At 38.2% G+C, this 14,832-nt stretch overlaps 1 long non-coding RNA gene across 1 annotated transcript; it reads right to left on the reverse strand.

Moving 5' to 3' along the window:
• Nucleotides 1-21: 21 nt before the first annotated feature.
• Nucleotides 22-14,152, reverse strand: LOC121671774. The gene is made up of 4 exons (XR_006018599.1): nt 13,278-14,152; nt 12,888-12,945; nt 11,502-11,624; nt 22-387 (listed from the first exon to the last, which is right to left on the reverse strand). It is a non-coding gene; the product is annotated as an uncharacterized LOC121671774 (long non-coding RNA).
• Nucleotides 14,153-14,832: the final 680 nt, after the last annotated feature.

Consider the following 14,832-nt stretch of genomic DNA (forward strand, 5'->3'; position numbering starts at 1 on the left):
ACTCACACATCATACTCAGCATCACTGGCAGCTAGGGAGTGTTTAATACCTCCAAAACACAGACACCTTCACTTTTCAAAGCTTTGTTTTCAGTTATTCACATACAGTAACAATGAAGTGTCGATCACAATTCAGATCCTTTGCTCTACACACCACAGGCCTGGCAAGAAAGACCCTCAGAGTTCCCCTGCCCAGAAAAGTCGGTCCAAAAAGGGTGTGAGAGAAGAGCAGGGCAAAGAACCAATCATGCAGAGAAAATAATCACAGGGTGTTGAGCAGGAATTTGTTTCCTTCTCTCGCCCTCCTCTCCCCAATTCTTCCTTTGGAAGGGATGCTCTGCTCTGCAAGATAATTAGCATCTTCAGGGGGGAAAAAACCCCACCCAACCTATAAACAAAGAGATTAAATAGAAAATGAACAAAAGAAGGAATAAGAAATGATCTCCTGGAAAAATGTTCCCCATCAAACCTACTGAGAAACATGGGCTTATAGTCTAGTTACAGCTAAGCACTCTGTGCCTAAGTAAAAAATAAATTAGTATATTCTGATATTTTTGCAGAAGCAACAATTGTGGACTAAAATACACGTGTAAAACAGAGACGACTCCTATTAATAGAAGGGAGAGCAGCGACACAAAAAATTGTAGTTTACAATCATGCCCTTGTAATTTTGGGGTGAACACATTAAGACAGAAATATCATAATGCAATTTGGAGAAGAAATACTATTTCTTCCTTTATCCAAAAATATTTTCTATCTTTGGAAAATACTAGATGAATCTGAAAACTATTCTATTCCAAACAGCCAATATACACCATTGCCTCCATGTGTTTGGTTCATCCGTCCAAATGTTGTCACTGACAGGAAGAGAAACATTAAACACAGTCAAGTATCATTAATTAACACCAGCCATAATGGACTAGAAAATATGTCTACTTTAAAAAACTGTTATCCATAAGCTCATTATTAAAACAAGCAAATGAAACACCCTCCCGGAAAAAACCTGTAATACAACCTGAAAATGAGAACTTGTTTCCCCAAGAAAACCATTAACCCTGAAAAGAATTCAATGCATGGTGTGCAAAACCAGGAGACACCCAGCTTTACTGGAACATTTCCTCAAAATGACAGTCAAATACGAAGAAGGTGTACTGTATTTTACAGGTATTGTACAGGCTCTTTACCACTTTTTTATTTCTCCAACAAACCAGAAGAACACCAGGAAGACACCTTTCTGCCCTCAGAAACCACTTGTGGGAAGTCAGGGCTGGTATTTGACCCATTACCTTAATTACATCTGCTCACCTTCATATCTCATGCTGGGTTGTAATTCACAGGGCGGAGGTATAAAAGACTGTATTGCGCTTTGGTTTTTGTTGCTTTGTCACTTTTGCTTATGCAACCTGAGCTTCAGCCAGAAAAGACTTGACAATCACTCTAAGATAAGAAAGTCCTGGTTTCTCATTTATTTGTTGGCAGACTAAAAATGGAATTGCTGTTGTAGGGTTTGGGGGCCATTAGTTATAATCCACTCCCACATATCCACAGCAGTACAGCGACATATGTACTGTACTGAAGCTCAACAGTAATACTATTAATAATCACTGGGAGTAGCCGTGGTCGTGGCACAGTACTTGAAGTTAGGAGATTGAATTTTGGTGGGTGTAAATGGAGTGGCTTAATAAAGGAAGCAGACAACTAAGTTGTTGTAATAGTTGTAATTCTCCAAACTGAAACAATATTACAGGTATTCTGCTATAACACTGGCAGCTGCAGAGCTATTGGAGATTTGGTGCAGTGAAGGGAGAAGTGACACTGACCGTGCCTTAATTATGCCTCCCCTGATAGGGGAGAATTTTAGAGTCTTTGCCAGGAGTCCAAGAGACGAACGGGACTATCAGCCTTCTGTGCTTTCAGATAGCTGTTTATTAAGTCTTATCAGAGAAATAGAGCCACTTAACGTGACCCAGACATAGCACAGAGCAGAGAGTGCAGGAGAATGCCAAATTATCAAGATTACATAGCCTTTTTAAAGGTAAATTAACCAATGGTCACAAAAAGCGTACATTATTTTTACTTTCCCACCAATGTATAAGAAATCATCTAGTCACATAGACAGGAACTGCAGAATTCTTTATCCAATCATCCCAAACTACTTCTACTGCAGAATATGGAGTAGTAGAAGAAGAAGAAGGTCTGGAGAACAACAACAATCCTCCATTTTGAAGTTTTTTGCTTTTATCTATTTACTATATTAACAAACCCAAGTCCTCTAAATTTTTCACCCTGTGACAATCTTACATAATATTCTATCACCTAGTTCACACCATTGTAGATTCTAATTCTTCCCAGAGGGTAGGCAATTTTCTCCAAGGATGAAGTTCAAAAACAGTGTTGTCCAGGGGGGTAGAACCCTTCAAAACAGGTAGAGAAATATTTTCTGCACTATGAGTTCCTACAGAGAAGGTCTGGGTAGAGGTGAATGCTGGAAGAATTAAAAATCAGATAAAGAAATGTCCCACCACTTCAACTTTCTGACAAAGACTGAGCTATGTTGTCCGAAAGTCCTAATGCTGTAACCAAACAAAACCGTTGTTTATGGTTTCCCAGAAACTACAGAGTGGGAACACATCTGATCCCTTTAACTAAACAGTAACATCAAAGATAGCTATTTATTTACAACAGTTTTTAAACAGAAAAACTTGCAGGAATTCACTAACGCTGAAATAGTTTTACAAATTCTCTATAGTACACATTTTCTCTAAGAATAAAAACAAGGCAATGCATTTCATTCTCACCTGTGAAGTTTGCAGGTCTGCTTTAGGAGACACTTAAGTGATAATTGTGAAGAATTTGGTAGAATTACTATAATTCTTCTTGCCTTAGGAAAAAAATGTCAAGCCAATGTGGTTCATTGTTTTTTATAAAATAGAGATTTTTTCTTCTTTTTTCCTTCTAAGCTGTAGAGTAAGATAAGTAGTAAGTTCATATCAAGCAAAGAAGGCAGTCATTCTGCTGAAAACTTTGTATGCCTTGAACAAGAAAATTTGGTACATAATGAAAATGGTGACTTAAGATGGTAAAGATCCATATAGTTCAGGGGACTGGATGTTGTTATACACATATTTCAGAAAGACAGGGAGGGAAGAAAGGGAAAGGGAGGAGGAACTGCCTTATGTAAGCAAGTTATTAGTTCTAGGACCTTCTGTATCAGGAGAAAGACAGAACAAAGAGTTTTCAGCTATCAGTTCAGGAGTATTAAGTGGGCAACAGAGATGAGAGGTAAAAACTGCCCCTTAAATTCTTGGAAAGTGCCAGGAACTTCTTTCAAGAGTCAAAAGAAGTAACTGGAGATGAGCTTTTGACTCTTTCAAGAGTCAAAAGATGAGTAACTGAGATCCTGAGAAATGGAATGAGATCAAGGAAGGAGATTTGCATAAAAGTGATGGCGATATTCTATAGTTCATGATTCTTTAGAGAAAAAGAGAGGAAGGATAACAGAATAAAGAAAAATTTGAATATAGGATTATTTTTTCTCAATAGGATTATTGTTACTCATGGAAATGCAGTCTAAGGGCAAAAAGGATAAAAAGTTGGTAATTAATAGAAACTTATTATGAACTTGGAACATAAATAAGAGAACAGTTCATGCAGAAGCACAAGATTCTTGTGGAGGAATAATCTGTCAATAAGTAGAAGCTGAGAAGGACTTTACAGGCAGCTTTTCTGCAAAATAGCATCTGGGAGATGTACTGGAAGGAAAACTGAACAGAAACCAACACTGTCAAACTGGAATAAAAAAACCCCAAAATTCACAAAAGCACACAAGAGTCACATGTGAAATATATGGAATAGTGTTTTCTCTCTATAGCATTGTCAAGTCCTCAGCTGGAATGCTGTGTCTAATTTTGGTTGTTTCAAGAGAGATGTGCGTGATAGGAATTAAGGAAGAAAGTGAAACTGAAGGCATATAAAAGATACGACCCTTGAGGAAAGACAGATGGAATTGGGTTTGATATAGTGGAAATATGCAATTGATTCTAGAAAAATCTGAGAGACTGTTGCAAAACCAGTAGAATCCAGTGTCTTCCATATCTACTGTGGAGCTAAATTACAATAAGAAAGAAAAAAATCAGAATGCTTTTAGCTGGGCCAGATAACTGATGAAACTCTTGATGTCTAGACTTTCAATTTATTTCTTTTTGGTATTTTTTTCTTTTAAAGTCAAGCAATTTTGTCTACAAGGAAAAAAACGGTATAGATGATTTTGCCTTGAAGTACGGGGAAAGATGAAATTGTCTTCTGAGATTTCATCGGCTCTATTTTCTCTGTTGTGCTGATAAATATAATGAAGGGTAAAACAAAATGAAAGTGGTTTAATCACAACCAACTTGTATTATGATAAAAGACATGAGTTTAGTAATAAACTGAGTCTGTGGAACAGCTGGCAACAGTTTTGGTGAAGGTTTCCGCTGGCGAAAGGTGGGAAAGTGGACAAATGGCAGTGACTTCACAACCTTGTCTGTACCCTGGGGTGGGTCATTGACATGGCATTTTTATTAATTTTCAGGATTCTTTTTGGAGTGCATCAGTTATTTCACTTTCAGATGAAAGTGAGGTTTGGTTTTGGGAATAGTTTATTTCTGAGTTTACTTCCAAGAGCTTATTTCTATAGAACACTTTTGATTCTTTCCATCTTTTGCAGTCCTGGAACAGTGTCCTTGTGGCTTCATTTCTGCACTGACACGTTATATCTGGGAGCATGCAATGCATGTCCTTAACTTTGGCTTACACAAATATTTCTCTGTGTTTTTTCTTTCCATGTAACTTCACTGTGACGCAGCTCAGCACTCAGCGTGACTGGAGAGTTGAAGGAAGCAAACAGTATGTCTTAGGGTTTTGGCTGTGCCACCATGGGATGCCAAGGAAACTCAGGCAGTACTCCATGGAAATGCAGCTGTGCAGAAGGGCTATTTCTGAGCAAAATGGATAAAAGCTGTTAAAACCATCAAGTCCACGGACCTCTTCTGCAGACAATGGATATATTTTAGCAGTGTAGACATAACTCCTGATACAATTTTTTCACTGATACAATGTCATAGTGTTTCATGAATATAACCCTGGGATGAACAAAACCGTGTGAAATAAAACCTTTCTGTTTCTGAAAGGTCTTATTCAAGTACTCCATTCCATCTCACATCAAAAAGTTCGGTGATAGTGAATTCATAATTCACAGTTCACAATAAAAAATGTGGAGAAAATATCAGATGTCTTTACTGCAAGGATAGCACCAGCCAAGCTCCTGTCTTTGAACTGAACAAGATTTTGAATGTGCTACATAGTGTTGGACAGGATGTTAGCAGCACAGAGAATTTCAGTTCACTTTTTAGTCTCAGAGTCTCAAAGGGAATTACCAAGTGGCAATTATTTTCTTTTAAATATTTGTATTTCTCAACACAATGCCAAATCTTGAGGGCAAGGACCTCTCTCTTTCACTTTACTGTCTGACCCTCCAATAATATAGCATTTTGTACATATATATAATTTAAATAGCATGACTGAATCAAATGGGTGTTCATACACGTAGCATGTGTTTACTACGGGAGGATGTTCTGATTAAATGTTTATATGCTCCAAAGGGTCAGTGAATGTCGTAATTTTCATTTAAAGGAATCAGTGTAAACATCTCTTCTCTCTGAGCATGCATTTCATGACTCATGAGTACATCACTGAATCTTTCCCTTGTCCGGACAGGCCATGATAAAAACTAAGTTTTTTAAAAGGTTTTAAAGATGTGTGCAGACCGTGACATTCCACTCATAGTATTTAATATAGGAAAAAGAAAGTTAAAATGCAGAGGCAGAAAAAAGTAGTGAAGACACATGTAAAGCATTTAACCCTACCTGAAATAACTCTTAAGACAAATAAAACTGCGGGTTTCATATTTAAATAATGTATATTATATTATAACTGAATGATGGAGAGAGTGGCTGTCTCCGGATCGAGCTGGTGTTGATGTTCAGGACCATATTTTTTCCTAAATCATAGTTTTTCCTGTCTGCTCCCCCACCCAGCTCCCCACCATGGCTGTCCCCTCTTCTGAGGGACACAGCACCTGCCTGTGCAGCTGGTATCACCACTTCCCTAATTTCAAACCCACATTTTCCCTTTGTTTAAAAGTTCTCATTTCTTTTGGAATGCCTTAGGTTTTGAAAATCTTAGGTATCCCCTAGCATCACATCTCATAGTCACCTCCAAGGTATATGGTCCCTGAGGACATGAGTCCTAGGAAAAGGCATCCTAGGATTAATAAGAAATTGTCTCAGAACAGAGGAGACAGGGAAAATTTCTGAAGGCAGCTGCCTTGTACTACTTGCATGCAAATGACAATTGATCACCAAAATAAATCACCCTGGTTATAGAGTCAGCTTAGATCTCTCAGATTAGAGAAGTTGTGGCTTCTGCTCATAAAGTTGTGTTCTGTGGTCACAATATTGTTTTGCCTTGGGGCAGTTAGGATTTTTCCATGACAGACTGTTCACATTTACTAGGCTGTGTTCTCTTCTGATGAAAAATATTTTGGCATTTCAGACAAAAGCAGTAGGATTTCTGCCAGCTGGTGGTTCCTGCCTTTCAGACTGCAGTGTCTGGTGGCTAGTCTTGATGCTGGCTACTACGGCACTGAGTTCTGGTTCAGAGGTAACAAGACTGACAGGGCTGAGGGGAGGAACAAAGTGTCACACCCATTTTTTTGCACAGGTAGATGAATTGTGGTGAGAGGAAGAGTGAAAACTCCATGTCCCAAAGCTGACTTAGTCAAACTCCAGTGCTTAAAAGGAAGATGCTGGCATCTTCTAAATTTCCTTCCGTTTTGAGTAGGTAGTCTCTCAGGTATCACTACAATCTCCCATTCCTACTTCTTCCCCCTTCCACTTTGAGAAGTAACAGTATTCACTGACCTGCATACTCTGCAGACTGGGATCTAAAACTACATCTTTTTCCCATAAGTTCCTGACCCAGTCCTTCAGCTGACAGGCGAATGGAGTTTAGGAGCATGTTTTGTCCAGTGTAATCTTTAACAATTCACACTCCCAAGAGTGAAGGAAGCCCTTCACATGGACTGAGGAGTCCTCAGGCAACTAAAGAGGCTAGTGAAATACAGATCCTGGGTTTTGTTGTGATGTAAACCCTAGATCAGGACTCTCTGTACTGTTTTCATGCAGGGCTGAACTTCTAGCTCTAGCTGTGTTTGCAATATTAAACTAGTTATGTAAGTGTACATTTTTGTACGCATCACTGCACAGCCATGCCTGGGCTCTCACCAAACTTTCCTTCTGTTGTACCACTTTCTAAACAGATTACAAGAGCTCTAAAGAGCTTCTGGTTGGACCGAAATTAACGTGGCTGACAAAAAGGTCTGATGAAAGATACTTCTTTTAAGTAGAATTTGATGCTTCCAAGGTATGCACAAGAACATGCATGAGTAGCTCTTAAAGATTTGGGAAATGGTTTACCTTTTCAAATTAACAACAGCATGCCAAAAAAGATTAGGTTACCAGAGACTAGTTTTTGAAATATATTGATAAAGAGAAAGGATAGGAACACTGAAAAACAATGGTAACTGTTTTTTAATTCCTCATTATTCTTTTCAAAAAGCTGTCAGATTATCTCTGCTATACTACCAGAAGCTATTTGAAGATCTTGAATGGTCTCACAATTGCCTAATGAATGATTTAGTACAGGAATAAACTCAGGTAGTGCATCACTTAATTAACTGGCTCATAAAATAACTGCATTCAGAGAAGTAATACTTCATTTTAAGGGATCTTTAGTTGCATTGCAGAATGATAGTAAAATAGATATTCTAAAAAGTAACTATTTGGGATCAGTATCACTAAAAGTAAACTCAAAGAACAAGAAGAAATTTGATTTTAATATGGTTGCTACTCAAATACTGCTTTGATTTATTAAGGGATACAAATTTGTTTAGGTAAACAAAACAAAACAAAAAAAACTTTTCCCTCCTGTTCCTCCTTATAACAATCTGTGTCGTTCACCATGACCTAGTTGTACTATCCTGATGAACTGATACTTATGGAAATAATTAGAAGAGCCCAGCTGTACTACCCATGACCAAATATCCTTGAAGTCCATATGCACTGTGTGTTTCCCTTTATAAAGTCATTCAGAAAAGCTTTTAATGAATTGCAAGTAAATTCTTACCATATGTCCAAGAGAGCAATCAGGGGGAGCTTTCAGCTAGAATCACTGTAAAAGCATTGGATTTTTTTTTGCTGTTTATATTGGATGCTATCCTATAACCAATAAGAAGACACAATCTGAACATTTATCACTTTTACACGTCCAAGGCATTTATACTGTAATGCCATGGAATACAGCATTCAGCAGTGTTGCCCTAGCTATAAACCTGATAAAAATGAATAAGCTCAAAACCCAGCTATTTCTCCTGAGAACTTAGAGATTTATGTATTTTTTAATCAAGAAAACTATTATTGTGTCTTTTCCAGCCAAAGACCCCAGAATAACCTATCATAGCCTTAACCAGAATCCAACAGGGAATAATCCCTCCCTTTCCAAAAGCACATAAAAGTTCAGCCATGGAACAAGACAAAGCCAAAATTTACTGAAGTGCTAAAAACAATCAAAAGTGAGGGCAAGAAGCTCTTATCCACCAGCAGCTCAGCATTCTGTGAAATGCACAACATTTAAATTGCTACTCTGCTGGATGTGGATCATGACTGTGGTTCTGAGTCCCCCAGAGGAAAAGGGTGCCCCAGTGCCAGGATGCAAGTCCGACTGCTGCAGGAGAGGGGAGATGCAGCCATGCTGGTGGGATGTCCAATATGTGGTAGGGCGCTTTGAGGCCTGGTTTTGGTCCAGTTAATGTTATCCAATTATGTACACAGCATGAAGAGGTTTTACAGGCAAGGTTAGGCACCCGTTGATAGGCAAATTCTCCTTGCTAGTGAGGGACAATTAGAATCCTCTACATAAAATTGGCTCTTCCCTACTCTGGGAATGGAATTCAGCTGACAGACTCAAATACATTTATGTGACCACATGTTTATGCCTGCCCATGAACCGTATGTCCAAATTCCCATTGTAGTCAACAGAGTCTAGTCAATAGCGCAGACATCTACTTTAAGGTGATCTGACCAGTTCCCTGCACTCTGGATATCTCACTTGATGGACTACATCTTCATTGATGGGAGTAGGACATCTCTACAAGACATCTGAAATGATGTCTCTGAAGATGGGAACAGTGTCCCCACATTGAATGTAAGTGAACATCACTGTGTTTTTGCAAATGTTAACATAATTTTCCCCAGGGGAAAGCCTGGGAAGATGACGGTTCATGATGGTCAAAACTTTCAGTAAGCATGTTGTTTTGTTTAAATAAACCAAGTCCATAAGCCATTCAGCTCTACCATCCCCCTGAAATGTTACACTGGAGGAATCACAGTACTCTTAGCTGTTGTTCTCTTGGAGAGCAAAAAGCGAAGTTGATCTTAGGATAACTGTCTCTTGCTGTCTTAGATTCAGTACATAAGGCTCACTCTTTCAGAAACAAGAACATCTGACTTGCTTAAACCTTGCATTATGAAAAGCTGTGCTTATGGATGTTTCCTTCTGATGATTTTCATCTTACGTGCCAACAGGTGTTTTGAAAATAATATGAGTTTAAAGTAACCAACAACATTGAAAAAGACTTGTGACATCAGTAAATATTGTGGACTTCCATTCACTGATTTGAGTATTTAAATGCAGGAAAATAATGTGGCTTGTTGTGAGAATGGTCATAGACATGAAAAGAGATTAGCCAAATCCACAGTTTTAAAAAAAATATGTCAAATTCTCCTGCTTTGAAGGCCTCTTTTATAAAAAGCCAGAAATGTTACTGTTTTGGATAAAATTTGCTGTTACTGATGTCTTCCATAAAATATCCTCATTAAAAAGAAAGACTGCAGTATTACAGTCAAGACTTATCCTACCCATTAAGGTAGATTTAACATGCGAAATCAAATAATGAAATTTATCTACACCAGTATAGCATAATATCACCACTGTAACTGCCAAAGAAGAGTTACTGGTTGAGTAGAGTCAGGGAGAGTGGTATATCTTGCTTTTCTTTGCTTTATTTCTAGGTATTACAGGGACAGTATAAAGCATGATGTAACTTTTAAATTCCATGCAGGTGAATGGTAGGAGTGAGAATCCATGAAGTGTTTCTAAAATGATGCTGTCATGTCAAACGCAGTATTTCTATGGCATTGAATAGTGTTCAGGTTATTTCCTGATGGTTGTCACTCTTTGAAGAAGGAGTCTCTTCCTATGGATTTTGGTCAGAAGAGCAGCTTGCACTAAATTCAGAATTCAGGGAAGTTTTCAAAACATATTTAAAATTATTTTGTGGACAAATTAATTTTTTATATAGCTACAAAAAGGCAATTAAAAAAAATATTCTCCAAGTGGCTATGTTATTTTTATGCTCTTCAAATTACCCCATCCCAAAAGCTTTCCTAAAAATATTGCAAAACAAAGGTTCAAAGTAGCTTCCTTAAGATAGTATTTGAAACTTTGGGTACCGAGGATACATGAACATGGAAATTAAGAAGTGTTATTTTATTACCAACCATCTGCTTTTACGTGCATATTCTGAATTAAATTAAATTTCTTTCACCATGAAGCCAGAAGGTTCACAAGAGAGGCAAATCAGACATTGGAGTGGTCGATTGAGCCTTGTTTCAAGGAAGCTTATGCGGGGAGTTAAACTGGAACTTCACACAAAACTTTCCTTATGTTATATCCCTTATTCCTGTAATGATATAACTCACCTGGGCTTCTAACAATAAGAACTTTGCTCTAAATATTTAAGAAAATAATTTTAGACATGAGATAGTCCAGAAAGTTGTGATTTGTTTACTTTTTTAGCTATTCAACCTCTAATTTGTGTGATCTTGGGCAGATAATTTTCTCCTGTTTACGAAAGTAAAAGAGAGAGATTTTACTGATTTTTTAAAATATTTATATATTCATGAAGTGGAATTTGTGAAAGACAACTTTCCTGATCCACAGAAGTGCTGTGAGAACACAGAGAAAGGGTGAAACGCCAAGATTCTACAGACAGAAAAGTCAGATATGTACATGGTACTAAATGTAGTAGTCAGCAAATGAAAAACAAAATCCAGTGAAATTTTATTTTCTTCTGAGAGGATGAAGTGTGTGGGTTAGAGCTCAGAAATACAAGTTTTTAATTGGGAATGGCAATTTCCCCCAAGAGAGGAGCTAGAATTTCTCTGGTGTTAGAGGGCATGTTAAAGCCTATTTTGCAGAAGAGCTTAATATGAGTCACACCTGTTCAGATTTTGCTTAATGTTATGGTGTATGAAAGAAACTTTTGACCTTTCTTAAGGAAGCACAGAACTGTACCAGGCTGGTCAGGAAATCTTGGCAAATCTGGAAGGCTACAGCAGGACATACCTTCTGTTTAATGTTCAGATATTTTGTAAGGCATTGTGTAGGCTGTAAACTGCAGAAGAGCTACTACCGCTTTTTTTGAGAATGCCACCTTCTATCTTTCATTTACTCTCCCACATGATTTATCTGACAAAGAGAAAAATATCTCAGTAGCTGAAGCTGTTTCTTAGCTCAGTAACAACCCAAACAGTAAGGACACAACAGTGCGAAGATTGTGAGAGAAAGCTGAAGAAGCTGGTGAATTATCAGTATGCAGGGTCATGCACATGTACAAGCCTGCTCAGCCAGCATTTTCAGGCTGGGCTCTTGCTGAAACACGTGATAAAAAAGTGAAGGGCAATCTAATTAAAAACTAGAAATGCTGCACTGAGGCCATTCCTGTTTACCTCCCACTAAAAAAGACGTGCCCTCTGTTGCATGCTACATAGTAATAAACAACCCTATGGAAAGGCACTGTGGCAAACAGAACACCTCCTGCTCTAGTTCCCAGGGCTGCTCTTTCCCCCCTCTGTCCTCGACCTCAAATAACTCCTCCTTTCCTCCACCACTGGCCTCACCAGCCCTCCTAGGCACTCCTGGCCAGGCTCAGCTGTGCTTGTCCCAAAGGTCACCAAGGACAGGTGCCCTGCTGCTGCTCTGTGGGCTGCCAGTGAGTAAAGGCAGTCGGAGTCCCAGTCCTGGCTCTGTACGAGCTTGCAGAACAGAATGAAGAGTCTCTGGGCATCAAAGGAAAATCCAGATGTTCCCCTCCCATCCATATTTAGGATTCACCTATTACCACCTCACAGCAGGAGCAATTTCATTCTTCGAGCTGTTTTTACTTAACACGCTAAAATTAGTAATATCTTGAGTTTGATAATGACTGTCATCTGAGACTAAGGATGTTTTGCAACAATATTACAGTATTGACTGGATTTCAACTAGTGAAACAGCAAAACCTTTTATCTCTCATTTTTTTTATTAAAAAAAAATGGGAGACGTATTTGAATAAATAATCAGTTAAGTTAAGCATAGTAAAGTAAATCTAGTCAAGACAGGCTGAGTGTTAGCACTGAGTTCCAGCTACAAAACCAGGCACTAAAATCTGGAACATTGTAGTAAAAACATAATTTCTAAGAGATAAGTGAAATGTTGGGAAATGGTGTCCCTCCCACCGCAAGGCCTTTGAGATGTCATAGATGAGATATAATCAGTGACTAGTTCAACCAAATTTTAGTTTGAACTTTGCTACTAAATCTGGTCTCCATTTAATGTAACGGCTATCAGAATCAAATTGCACTTAAAACTTTTGGTAACAAATGACTAGCAAATAGACCAGAGGCCTATGCAGTGGGAAGCAGATACCTGAATATAACCGCAATCAGAGAGAGATAAAATGCCTTCACTCACCAAAGGGTCCATAAATAGATAGGAAGCACTACTGATTTGTTGGATGGGTCAGAAAATGCTGAAATAAAAACACCAGTTCCTGTTACTTCTTACCACTTAGGATTTGCAATTATTCAAGAGCTGTAGTACCCTCACACCTTCAGCTGGTTACTGTTCTTCTCTCCCACACAAGACAGATTTTGTATGCAGGGAGCAGGAAATTCCCTTGAGCCAGAGGGGAAACTTCAAGTCAAGTTTCTTAACTACCTTTACAAAATGCATCATCACTGCTTATCAGAGGGTGGTTTATGTTTAATATTTTCAAAGAGATAAAAGGTTATGAACCAGGAACCTGGCCCTGATGTTCATGCAAGGTGACAGAAACAGGGAGTGAGGTTCATTTCGGCTTACCTTTAAGTACAGAAAAGCCGCCTCTCACCATGCACATGATCGTGATGAGTAGGACACATCTCTTTGTCCTGTTAGCTGGTTAATTCAAACAAACCTCACTGGCAGAGGGCAATCTGCTCAGCTGCTTTGCTGTGCAGAAGGTAAGAGTTGCGCTGGTGCAAAAGATCAATATTTAGAATCCAGTCATTGCTGGATACAGTATATCTTTTATTATACCAGGTTAATGTATGCTAGCAGGCAGAGCGCCAAAAGAACAATCTCCACATTGTGTTGGATTTTTCTGTACAGTAATTCAGCCCAGGGAAAGTCCAGTTTCTGCATTGTGAGCAGAAGGGAGTCTGTAACACCACAGCAGGGTCATGTAAGGATGCAAGAGGTGACAGAGGGATATGAGAAATTTACAGGTGTATGTTTTTCTATTGTCTCAGTTTTTTCTTTCCAAGAAGAATTTTTAGACACTTTTCTAAATATGTGCCCATCAGGCCCCAAAGTTTTAGCTGTCACAGACACAGTCTTGTCCAGCAACAGGCAAACGGGCATGCTTTGGGAGGTGGGGAGATCAACATTTCGGTTAGAACTTTTGGAAATTGGTATAACTTGTTAAAAATAAAACAAAAACTCTAAAGCTACCAGTGAAAAAGGATGGGCTTTTTTCTTACCAAAATCATGGTTTTTTTCAGGAAGGTCATACATGATATTGTAAAGTTGCCATCCATTTCATGTGAAAAAAATTAATTTTCCATACAATATGGAATATTTCCAGCTTTAGTAATAGTGTGTGAGTGGTTTTTTGGGAAGAAATGACATGACTGTTTAGGAAATCAGTCTGAAGTACATAGTAAAATGAATTTTCTATAATTTCCTCCAGCACCTGGGAAAACCACTCCCAGGAAAGCAGGAATTGTTCCATGTTTCCCTGGAAAAGGTCCACAAATCTCTGTCTTCCATGCTCTAAAAAAAAAAAAAAATCAGTTCCCACTTGCCCTTCTGACCTATCTTCTTTGAACAAGATTCCAGTCAAATTTGATATCCGCTGTATAACAATTGAAACATTTTTCTTATCAGGGTGGCACTTCATCTGGAATTTTCCAAAACATATTTACATTTTTTAAATTCCTATCTCAAATTATCCCCATGGCTAATTTCCTTGCTATTTCCAGTGTCTGGGCTGGCAAGATCTTACCTCTAGGGCAATAAGGTTTACTTTAGTTTCAAAACAACTTTAAAATGGCAAGGCTTCTAGACATAGGATTTCTGAAATGCATGCCACTTCCTGAAAAAGAAAATTAATATCAATAAGGGTAAATTTACTATTTTCACCTGATAGAATTTAGATGTTTTCAAAAAAGTCTATGAGCCACTGAGATCTCTTTTATTCCATTTCATATATATATTATTTCAATTATTCTATGACATGTATTTCAGATCTTTCTTCAGAGGCATGCAAGAACCATTCCTTTAATATTTGCTTTTTATAGAACATGTAATGATGAAAGGCGTAAAGAAGAGGAAGGCAACTGAAGGCTGTGAAGGAGTTTGCACACGTCTCACAGAC

Source organism: Corvus kubaryi, unplaced genomic scaffold (genome assembly GCF_017639235.1).
Source record: "Corvus kubaryi isolate FWS band 111438036 unplaced genomic scaffold, C.kubaryi_AGA036_p1.0 37398, whole genome shotgun sequence".
Taxonomy (NCBI): Eukaryota; Metazoa; Chordata; class Aves; order Passeriformes; family Corvidae; genus Corvus; species Corvus kubaryi.